This window comes from Palaemon carinicauda, unplaced genomic scaffold, assembly GCF_036898095.1.
Source record: "Palaemon carinicauda isolate YSFRI2023 unplaced genomic scaffold, ASM3689809v2 scaffold268, whole genome shotgun sequence".
Taxonomy (NCBI): domain Eukaryota; kingdom Metazoa; phylum Arthropoda; class Malacostraca; order Decapoda; family Palaemonidae; genus Palaemon; species Palaemon carinicauda.
The window spans coordinates 38,389-51,184 of NW_027170330.1; positions in this window are offsets into that span (position 1 = coordinate 38,389).

Sequence of the window (12,796 nt, forward strand, 5' to 3'; positions counted from 1 at the left end):
GGACGGCACCACTAGGCCACCACAAAGCCTCAGCCGAAAAGGATGGTGAGGTTGCAGCAACCAGAGGAACTACGGAGTGTGAGAGGGGATCGAACCCTAGTGTGGCCATCACCATGCGAGGACGGCACACTAGGCCACCACAAAGCCTCAGCCGACAAGGATGGTGAGGTTGCAGCAACCAGAGGAACTGCAGAGTGTGAGAGGGGATCGAACCCTAGTGTGGCATCACCATGCAGGACGGCACCACTAGGCCACCACAAAGCCTCAGCCGACAAGGATGGTGAGGTTGCAGCAACCAGAGGAACTGCAGAGTGTGAGAGGGGACCGAACCCTCGTGTGGAATCACCATGCGAGGACGGCACCACTAGGCCACCACAAAGCCTCAGCCACAAGGATGGTGAAGGTTGCAGCAACCAGAGGAACTCAGAGTGTGAGAGGGGACCGAACCCTCGTGTGGCGATCACCATGCGAGGACGGCACCACTAGGCCACCACAAAGCCTCAGCCGACAAGGATGGTGAGGTTGCAGCAACCAGAGGAACTGCAGAGTGTGAGAGGGGATCGAACCCTAGTGTGGCATCACCATGCAAGGACAGGCACCACTAGGCCACCACAAAGCCTCAGCCGACAAGGATGGTGAGGTTGCAGCAACCAGAGGAACTGCAGAGTGTGAGAGGGGACGAACCCTCGTGTGGCAATCACCATGCGAGGACGGCACCACTAGGCCACCACAAAGCCTCAGCCGACAAGGATGGTGAGGTTGCAGCAACCAGAGGAACTGCAGAGTGTGAGAGGGGATCGAACCCTCGTGTGGCAATCACCATGCGAGGACGGCACCACTAGGCCACCACAAAGCCTCAGCCACAAGGATGGTGAGGTTGCAGCAACCAGAGGAACTCAGAGTGTGAGAGGGGATCGAACCCTAGTGTGGCGATCACCATGCAGGACGGCACCACTAGGCCACCACAAAGCCTCAGCCGACAAGGATGGTGAGGTTGCAGCAACCAGAGGAACTGCAGAGTGTGAGAGGGGATCGAACCCTCGTGTGGCATCACCATGCAGGACGGCACCACTAGGCCACCACAAAGCCTCAGCCGACAAGGATGGTGAGGTTGCAGCAACCAGAGGAACGAAAGATATGAGAGGGGATCGAACCCTAGTTGGCAATCACCATGCAAGGACGGCACCACTAGGCCACCACAAAGCCTTAGCTGACAAGGATGGTGAGGTTGCAGCAACCAGAGGAACTAAGAGTATGAGAGGGGATCGAACCCTAGTGTGGCAATCACCATGCGAGGACGGCACCACTAGGCCACCACAAAGCCTCAGCCGACAAGGATGGTGAGGTTGCAGCAACCAGAGGAACTACAGCGCATGAGAGGGGATCGAACCTAGTGTGGCAATCACCATGCGAGGACGGCAACTAGGCCACCACAAAGCCTCAGCCACAAGGATGGTGAGGTTGCAGCAACCAGAGGAACTACAGAGTGTGAGAGGGGATCGAACCCTAGTGTGGCAATCACCATGCAAGGACGGCACCACTAGGCCACCACAAAGCCTCAGCCGACAAGGATGGTGAGGTTGCAGCAACCAGAGGAACTACAGAGTGTGAGAGGGATCGAACCCTAGTGTGGCAATCACCATGCGAGGACGGCACCACTAGGCCACCACAAAGCCTCAGCTGACAAGGATGGTGAGGTTGCAGCAACCAGAGGAACTGCAGAGATGAGAGGGATCGAACCCTAGTGTGGTAATCACCATGCAAGGACGGCACCACTAGGCCACCACAAAGCCTCAGCCGACAAGGATGGTGAGGTTGCAGCAACCAGAGGAACTTCAGTGTATGAGAGGGGATCGAACCCTAGTGTGGCAATCACCATGCAAGGACGGCACCACTAGGCCACCACAAAGCCTCAGCCGACAAGGATGGTGAGGTTGCAGCAACCAGAGGAACTTCAGAGTATGAGAGGGGATCGAACCCTAGTGTGGCAATCACCATGCAAGGACGGCACCACTAGGCCACCACAAAGCCTCAGCCGACAAGGATGGTGAGGTTGCAGCAACCAGAGGAACTGCAGAGTGTGAGAGGGGATCGAACCCTCGTGTGGCAATCACCATGAGAGGACGGCACCACTAGGCCACCACAAAGCCTCAGCCGACAAGGATGGTGAGGTTGCAGCAACCAGAGGAACTGCAGAGTGTGAGAGGGGATCGAACCCTCGTGTGGCAATCACCATGCGAGGACGGCACCACTAGGCCACCACAAAGCCTCAGCCGACAAGGATGGTGAGGTTGCAGCAACCAGAGGAACTGCAGAGTGTGAGAGGGGATCGAACCCTAGTGTGGCGATCACCATGCGAGGACGGCACCACTAGGCCACCACAAAGCCTCAGCCGACAAGGATGGTGAGGTTGCAGCAACCAGAGGAACTGCAGAGTGTGAGAGGGGACGAACCCTCGTGTGGCAATCACCATGCGAGGACGGCACCACTAGGCCACCACAAAGCCTCAGCCGACAAGGATGGTGAGGTTGCAGCAACCAGAGGAACTGCAGAGTGTGAGAGGGGACGAACCCTCGTGTGGCAATCACCATGCGAGGACGGCACCACTAGGCCACCACAAAGCCTCAGCCGACAAGGATGGTGAGGTTGCAGCAACCAGAGGAACTGCAGAGTGTGAGAGGGGATCGAACCCTAGTGTGGCAATCACCATGCGAGGACGGCACCACTAGGCCACCACAAAGCCTCAGCCGACAAGGATGGTGAGGTTGCAGCAACCAGAGGAACTGCAGAGTGTGAGAGGGGATCGAACCCTAGTGTGGCAATCACCATGCGAGGACGGCACCACTAGGCCACCACAAAGCCTCAGCCGACAAGGATGGTGAGGTTGCAGCAACCAGAGGAACTGCAGATGTGAGAGGGATCGAACCCTAGTGTGGTGATCACCATGCAAGGACGGCACACTAGGCCACCACAAAGCCTCAGCCGACAAGGATGGTGAGGTTGCAGCAACCAGAGGAACGAAAGAGTATGAGAGGGGATCGAACCCTCGTGTGGCAATCACCATGCAAGGACGGCACCACTAGGCCACCACAAAGCCTCAGCCGACAAGGATGGTGAGGTTGCAGCATCCAGAGGAACTGCAGAGTATGAGAGGGGATCGAACCCTCGTGTGGCAATCACCATGCAAGGACGGCACCACTAGGCCACCACAAAGCCTCAGCCGACAAGGTGGTGAGGTTGCAACAACCAGAGGAACTGCAGCGTATGAGAGGGGATCGAACCCTAGTGTGGCGATCACCATGCGAGGACGGCACCACTAGGCCACCACAAAGCCTCAGCCGACAAGGATGGTGAGGTTGCAGCAACAGAGGAACTACAGCGTATGAGAGGGGATCAACCCTAGTGTGGCAATCACCATGCGAGGACGGCACCACTAGGCCACCACAAAGCCTCAGCCGAAAAGGATGGTGAGGTTGCAGCAACCAGAGGAACTACGGAGTGTGAGAGGGGATCGAACCCTAGTGTGGCCATCACCATGCGAGGACGGCACACTAGGCCACCACAAAGCCTCAGCCGACAAGGATGGTGAGGTTGCAGCAACCAGAGGAACTGCAGAGTGTGAGAGGGGATGGAACCCTAGTGTGGCGATCACCATGCAGGACGGCACCACTAGGCCACCACAAAGCCTCAGCCGACAAGGATGGTGAGGTTGCAGCAACCAGAGGAACTGCAGAGTGTGAGAGGGGACCGAACCCTCGTGTGGAATCACCATGCGAGGACGGCACCACTAGGCCACCACAAAGCCTCAGCCACAAGGATGGTGAGGTTGCAGCAACCAGAGGAACTCAGAGTGTGAGAGGGGACCGAACCCTCGTGTGGCGATCACCATGCGAGGACGGCACCACTAGGCCACCACAAAGCCTCAGCCGACAAGGATGGTGAGGTTGCAGCAACAAGAGGAACTGCAGAGTGTGAGAGGGGATGGAACCCTAGTGTGGCATCACCATGCGAGGACAGGCACCACTAGGCCACCACAAAGCCTCAGCCGACAAGGATGGTGAGGTTGCAGCAACCAGAGGAACTGCAGAGTGTGAGAGGGGACGAACCCTCGTGTGGCAATCACCATGCGAGGACGGCACCACTAGGCCACCACAAAGCCTCAGCCGACAAGGATGGTGAGGTTGCAGCAACCAGAGGAACTGCAGAGTGTGAGAGGGGATCGAACCCTCGTGTGGAATCACCATGCAGGACGGCACCACTAGGCCACCACAAAGCCTCAGCCACAAGGATGGTGAGGTTGCAGCAACCAGAGGAACTCAGAGTGTGAGAGGGGATGAACCCTAGTGTGGCAATCACCATGCTAGGACGGCACCACTAGGCCACCACAAAGCCTCAGCCGACAAGGATGGTGAGGTTGCAGCAACCAGAGGAACTGCAGAGTGTGAGAGGGGACCGAACCCTCGTGTGGCGATCACCATGCAGGACGGCACCACTAGGCCACCACAAAGCCTCAGCCGACAAGGATGGTGAGGTTGCAGCACCCAGAGGAACGAAAGATTATGCGAGGGGATCGAACCCTAGTTGGCATCACCATGCAAGGAAGGCACCACTAGGCCACCACAAAGCCTCAGCTGACAAGGATGGTGAGGTTGCAGCAACCAGAGGAACTAAGAGTATGAGAGGGGATCGAACCCTAGTGTGGCAATCACCATGCGAGGACGGCACCACTAGGCCACCACAAAGCCTCACCCGACAAGGATGGTGAGGTTGCAGCAACCAGAGGAACTACAGCGCATGAGAGGGGATCGAACCTAGTGTGGCAATCACCATTCGAGGACGGCAACTAGGCCACCACAAAGCCTCAGCCACAAGGATGGTGAGGTTGCAGCAACCAGAGGAACTACAGCGTGTGAGAGGGGATCGAACCCTAGTGTGGCAATCACCATGCGAGGACGGCACCACTAGGCCACCACAAAGCCTCAGCCGACAAGGATGGTGAGGTTGCAGCAACCAGAGGAACTACAGCGTGTGAGAGGGATCGAACCCTAGTGTGGCAATCACCATGCGAGGACGGCACCACTAGGCCACCACAAAGCCTCAGCTGACAGGATGGTGAGGTTGCAGCAACCAGAGGAAATGCAGAGAATGAGAGGGATCGAACCCTAGTGTGGCAATCACCATGCAAGGACGGCACCACTAGGCCACCACAAAGCCTCAGCCGACAATGATGGTGAGGTTGCAGCAACCAGAGGAACTTCAGTGTATGAGAGGGGATCGAACCCTAGTGTGGCAATCACCATGCAAGGACGGCACCACTAGGCCACCACAAAGCCTCAGCCGACAAGGATGGTGAGGTTGCAGCAACCAGAGGAACTTCAGAGTATGAGAGGGGATCGAACCTAGTGTGGCAATCACCATGCAAGGACGGCACCACTAGGCCACCACAAAGCCTCAGCCGACAAGGATGGTGAGGTTGCAGCAACCAGAGGAACTGCAGAGTGTGAGAGGGGATCGAACCCTAGTGTGGCAATCACCATGGAAGGACGGCACCACTAGGCCACCACAAAGCCTCAGCCGACAAGGATGGTGAGGTTGCAGCAACCAGAGGAACTGCAGAGTGTGAGAGGGATCGAACCCTCGTGTGGCAATCACCATGCGAGGACGGCACCACTAGGCCACCACAAAGCCTCAGCCGACAAGGATGGTGAGGTTGCAGCAACCAGAGGAACTGCAGAGTATGTGAGGGGATCGAACCCTAGTGTGGCAATCACCATGCAAGGACGGCACCACTAGGCCACCACAAAGCCTCAGCCGACAAGGATGGTGAGGTTGCAGCAACCAGAGGAACTGCAGAGTGTGAGAGGGGACGAACCCTAGTGTGGCAATCACCATGCGAGGACGGCACCACTAGGCCACCACAAAGCCTCAGCCGACAAGGATGGTGAGGTTGCAGCAACCAGAGGAACTGCAGAGTGTGAGAGGGGACGAACCCTCGTGTGGCAATCACCATGCGAGGACGGCACCACTAGGCCACCACAAAGCCTCAGCCGACAAGGATGGTGAGGTTGCAGCAACCAGAGGAACTGCAGAGTGTGAGAGGGGATCGAACCCTCGTGTGGCAATCACCATGCGAGGACGGCACCACTAGGCCACCACAAAGCCTCAGCCGACAAGGATGGTGAGGTTGCAGCAACCAGAGGAACTGCAAGAGTGTGAGAGGGGATCGAACCCTCGTGTGGCAATCACCATGCGAGGACGGCACCACTAGGCCACCACAAAGCCTCAGCCGACAAGGATGGTGAGGTTGCAGCAACCAGAGGAACTGCAGAGTGTGAGAGGGATCGAACCCTAGTGTGGCGATCACCATGCGAGGACGGCACCACTAGGCCACCACAAAGCCTCAGCCGACAAGGATGGTGAGGTTGCAGCAACCAGAGGAACTGCAGAGTGTGAGAGGGGACGAACCCTCGTGTGGCAATCACCATGCGAGGACGGCACCACTAGGCCACCACAAAGCCTCAGCCGACAAGGATGGTGAGGTTGCAGCAACCAGAGGAACTGCAGAGTGTGAGAGGGGATCGAACCCTCGTGTGGCAATCACCATGCGAGGACGGCACCACTAGGCCACCACAAAGCCTCAGCCGACAAGGATGGTGAGGTTGCAGCAACCAGAGGAACTGCAGCGTGTGAGAGGGGATCGAACCCTAGTGTGGCATCACCATGAGGACGGCACCACTAGGCCACCACAAAGCCTCAGCCGACAAGGATGGTGAGGTTGCAGCAACCAGAGGAACTACAGCGTGTGAGAGGGGATCGAACCCTAGTGTGGCAATCACCATGCGAGGACGGCACCACTAGGCCACCACAAAGCCTCAGCCGAAAGGATGGTGAGGTTGCAGCAACCAGAGGAACTACAGAGTGTGAGAGGGGATGAACCCTAGTGTGGCATCACCATGCGAGGACGGCACACTAGGCCACCACAAAGCCTCAGCCGACAAGGATGGTGAGGTTGCAGCAACCAGAGGAACTGCAGAGTGTGAGAGGGGATCGAACCCTAGTGTGGCATCACCATGCAAGGACGGCACCACTAGGCCACCACAAAGCCTCAGCCGACAAGGATGGTGAGGTTGCAGCACCAGAGGAACTGCAGAGTATGAGAGGGGATCGAACCCTCGTGTGGCAATCACCATGCAGGACGGCACCACTAGGCCACCACAAAGCCTCACCACAAGGAGGTGAGGCAACATCCAGAAGAACTGAGCATGAGAGGGGATCGAACCCTAGTGTGGCGATCACCATGCGAGGACGGCACCACTAGGCCACCACAAAGCCTCAGCCGACAAGGATGGTGAGGTTGCAGCAACAAGAGGAACTACAGCGTATGAGAGGGGATCAAACCCTAGTGTGGCAATCACCATGCGAGGACGGCACCACTAGGCCACCACAAAGCCTCAGCCGAAAAGGATGGTGAGGTTGCAGCAACCAGAGGAACTACGAGTGTGAGAGGGGATTGAACCCTAGTGTGGCCATCACCATGCGAGGACGGCACATCTAGGCCACCACAAAGCCTCAGCCGACAAGGATGGTGAGGTTGCAGCAACCAGAGGAACTGCAGAGTGTGAGAGGGGATGGAACCCTAGTGTGGCGATCACCATGCAGGACGGCACCACTAGGCCACCACAAAGCCTCAGCCGACAAGGATGGTGAGGTTGCAGCAACCAGAGGAACTGCAGAGTGTGAGAGGGGACCGAACCCTCGTGTGGCAAATCACCATGCGAGGACGGCACCACTAGGCCACCACAAAGCCTCAGCCGACAAGGATGGTGAGGTTGCAGCAACCAGAGGAACTGCAGAGTGTGAGAGGGGACCGAACCCTCGTGTGGCGATCACCATGCGAGGACGGCACCACTAGGCCACCACAAAGCCTCAGCCGACAAGGATGGTGAGGTTGCAGCACAGAGGAACTGAGAGTGTGAGAGGGGATGGAACCCTAGTGTGGCGATCACCATGCGAGGACAGGCACCACTAGGCCACCACAAAGCCTCAGCCGACAAGGATGGTGAGGTTGCAGCAACCAGAGGAACTGCAGAGTGTGAGAGGGGATGAACCCTCGTGTGGCAATCACCATGCGAGGACGGCACCACTAGGCCACCACAAAGCCTCACCCGACAAGGATGGTGAGGTTGCAGCAACCAGAGGAACTGCAGAGTGTGAGAGGGGATGAACCCTCGTGTGGAAATCACCATGCGAGGACGGCACCACTAGGCCACCACAAAGCCTCAGCCAACAAGGATGGTGAGTTGCAGCAACCAGAGGAACTCAGAGTGTGAGAGGGGATGGAACCCTAGTGTGGCATCACCATGCTAGGACAGCACCACTAGGCCACCACAAAGCCTCAGCCGACAAGGATGGTGAGGTTGCAGCAACCAGAGGAACTGCAGAGTGTGAGAGGGGATCCGAACCCTCGTGTGGCATCACCATGCGAGGACGGCACCACTAGGCCACCACAAAGCCTCAGCCGACAAGGATGGTGAGGTTGCAGCACCAGAGGAACGAAAGATGAGAGGGGATCGAACCCTAGTTGGCATCACCATGCAAGGAAGGCACCACTAGGCCACCACAAAGCCTCAGCCGACAAGAGATGGTGAGGTTGCAGCAACCAGAGGAACGAAGAGTGTGAGAGGGGATGTAACCCTAGTGTGGCAATCACCATGCAAGGACGGCACCACTAGGCCACCACAAAGCCTCAGCCCGACAAGGATGGTGAGGTTGCAGCAACCAGAGGAACTACAGCGCATGAGAGGGGATCGAAGCCTAGTGTGGCAATCACCATTCGAGGACGGCAACTTTAGGCCACCACAAAGCATCAGCCGACAAGGATGGTGAGGTTGCAGCAACCAGAGGAACTACAGCGTGTGAGAGGGGATCGAACCCTAGTGTGGCAATCACCATGCGAGGACGGCACCACTAGGCCACCACAAAGCCTCCGCCGTCAAGGATGGTGAGGTTGAAGCAACCAGAGGAACTACAGCGTGTGAGACGGGATCGAACCCTAGTGTGGCAATCACCATGCGAGGACGGCACCACTAGGCCACCACAAAGCCTCAGCTGACCAGGATGGTGAGGTTGCAGCAACCAGAGGAAATGCAGAGAATGAGAAGGGATCGAACCCTAGTGTGGTAATCACCATGCAAGGACGGCACCACTAGGCCACCACAAAGCCTCAGCCGACAATGATGGTGAGGTTGCAGCAACCAGAGGAACTTCAGTGTATGAGAGGGGATCGAACCCTAGTGTGGCAATCACCATGCAAGGACGGCACCACTAGGCCACCACAAAGCCTCAGCCGACAAGGATGGTGAGGTTGCAGCAACCAGAGGAACTTCAGAGTATGAGAGGGGATCGAACCTTAGTGTGGCAATCACCATGCAAGGACGGCACCACTAGGCCACCACAAAGCCTCAGCCGACAAGGATGGTGAGGTTGCAGCAACCAGAGGAACTGCAGTGTGAGAGGGGATCGAACCCTCGTGTGGCAATCACCATGCAAGGACGGCACCACTAGGCCACCACAAAGCCTCAGCCGACAAGGATGGTGAGGTTGCAGCAACCAGAGGAACTGCAGAGTATGAGAGGGGATCGAACCCTCGTGTGGCAATCACCATGCAGGACGGCACCACTAGGCCACCACAAAGCCTCAGCCGACAAGGATGGTGAGGTTGCAGCAACCAGAGGAACTGCAGAGTATGAGAGGGGATCGAACCCTAGTGTGGCATCACCATGCGAAGGACGGCACCACTAGGCCACCACAAAGCCTCAGCCGACAAGGATGGTGAGGTTGCAGCAACCAGAGGAACTGCAGAGTGTGAGAGGGGACCGAACCCTCGTGTGGCAATCACCATGCGAGGACGGCACCACTAGGCCACCACAAAGCCTCAGCCGACAAGGATGGTGAGGTTGCAGCAACCAGAGGAACTGCAGAGTGTGAGAGGGGACCGAACCCTCGTGTGGCAATCACCATGCGAGGACGGCACCACTAGGCCACCACAAAGCCTCAGCCGACAAGGATGGTGAGGTTGCAGCAACCAGAGGAACTGCAGAGCATGAGAGGGGATCGAACCCTAGTGTGGCAATCACCATGAGGACGGCACCACTAGGCCACCACAAAGCCTCAGCCGACAAGGATGGTGAGGTTGCAGCAACCAGAGGAACTGCAGAGTGTGAGAGGGGACCGAACCCTAGTGTGGCAATCACCATGCGAGGACGGCACCACTAGGCCACCACAAAGCCTCAGCCGACAAGGATGGTGAGGTTGCAGCAACCAGAGGAACTGCAGAGTGTGAGAGGGATCGAACCCTAGTGTGGCAATCACCATGCGAGGACGGCACCACTAGGCCACCACAAAGCCTCAGCCGACAAGGATGGTGAGGTTGCAGCACCAGAGGAACTGCAAAGTGTGAGAGGGGACCGAACCCTCGTGTGGCAATCACCATGCAAGGACGGCACCACTAGGCCACCACAAAGCCTCAGCCGACAAGGATGGTGAGGTTGCAGCACCAGAGGAACTGCAGAGTATGAGAGGGGATGGAACCCTCGTGTGGCAATCACCATGCAGGACGGCACCACTAGGCCACCACAAAGCCTCAGCCGACAAGGATGGTGAGGTTGCAGCACCAGAGAACTGCAGGTGTGAGAGGGGATCGAACCCTAGTGTGGCGATCACCATGCAGGACGGCACCACTAGGCCACCACAAAGCCTCAGCCGACAAGGATGGTGAGGTTGCAGCAACAAGAGGAACTACAGCGTATGAGAGGGGATCAAACCCTAGTGTGGCAATCACCATGCGAGGACGGCACCACTAGGCCACCACAAAGCCTCAGCCGAAAAGGATGGTGAGGTTGCAGCAACCAGAGGAACTACGAGTGTGAGAGGGGATGAACCCTAGTGTGGCCATCACCATGCGAGGACGGCACACTAGGCCACCACAAAGCCTCAGCCGACAAGGATGGTGAGGTTGCAGCAACCAGAGGAACTGCAGAGTGTGAGAGGGGATGGAACCCTAGTGTGGCATCACCATGCAAGGACGGCACCACTAGGCCACCACAAAGCCTCAGCCGACAAGGATGGTGAGGTTGCAGCAACCAGAGGAACTGCAGAGTGTGAGAGGGGACCGAACCCTCGTGTGGCAATCACCATGCGAGGACGGCACCACTAGGCCACCACAAAGCCTCAGCCGACAAGGATGGTGAGGTTGCAGCAACCAGAGGAACTCAGAGTGTGAGAGGGGACCGAACCCTCGTTGGCGATCACCATGCAAGGACGGCACCACTAGGCCACCACAAAGCCTCAGCCGACAAGGATGGTGAGGTTGCAGCAACAAGAGGAACTACAGAGTATGAGAGGGGATGAACCCTAGTGTGGCATCACCATGCGAGGACGGCACCACTAGGCCACCACAAAGCCTCAGCCGACAAGGATGGTGAGGTTGCAGCAACCAGAGGAACTGCAGAGTGTGAGAGGGGATCGAACCCTAGTGTGGCATCACCATGCGAGGACGGCACCACTAGGCCACCACAAAGCCTCAGCCGACAAGGATGGTGAGGTTGCAGCAACCAGAGGAACTGCAGAGTGTGAGAGGGGATGAACCCTAGTGTGGCAATCACCATGCAGGACGGCACCACTAGGCCACCACAAAGCCTCAGCCGACAAGGATGGTGAGGTTGCAGCAACCAGAGGAACTGCAGAGTGTGAGAGGGGACCGAACCCTCGTGTGGCAATCACCATGCGAGGACGGCACCACTAGGCCACCACAAAGCCTCAGCCGACAAGGATGGTGAGGTTGCAGCAACCAGAGGAACTGCAGAGTGTGAGAGGGGACCGATAGGCCACCACGGATGGTGAGGTTGCAGCACCAGAGGAACTCGGAGTATGAGAGGGGATTGAACCCTAATGTGGCATCACCATGCAAGGACGGCACCACTAGGCCACCACAAAGCCTCAGCCGACAAGGATGGTGAGGTTGCAGCAACCAGAGGAACTACGAGTATGAGAGGGGATTGAACCCTAATGTGGCAATCACCATGCAAGGACGGCACCACTAGGCCACCACAAAGCCTCAGCAAGGATGGTGAGGTTGCAGCAACCAGAGGAACATGAGAGGGGATCGAACTCTCGTCTGGCAACACCATGCAAGGACGGCACCACTAGGCCACCACAAAGCCTCAGCTGACAAGGATGGTGAGGTTGCAGCAACCAGAGGAACTAAGAGTATGAGAGGGGATTGAACCCTACTGTGGCAATCACCATGCAAGGACGGCACCACTAGGCCACCACAAAGCCTCAGCCGACAAGGATGGTGAGGTTGCAGCGACCAGAGGAACGAAAGAGCATGGAGGGGATGAACCCTCCTCTGGCAAGCACCATGCAAGGACGGCACCACTAGGCCACCACAAAGCCTCAGCCGACAGGGAGGGTGAGGTTGCAGCGACCAGAGGAACGAAAGAGCATGGGAGGGGATGGAACCCTCCTCTGGCAAGCACCATGCAAGGACGGCACCACTAGGCCACCACAAAGCCTCAGCCGACAGGGAGGGTGAGGTTGCAGCGACCAGAGGAACGAAAGAGCATGGGAGGGGATGGAACCCTCCTCTGGCAAGCACCATGCAAGGACGGCACCACTAGGCCACCACAAAGCCTCAGCCGACAGGGAGGGTGAGGTTGCAGCGACCAGAGGAACGAAAGAGCATGGGAGGGGATGGAACCCTCGTCTGGCAAGCACCATGCAAGGACGGCACCAC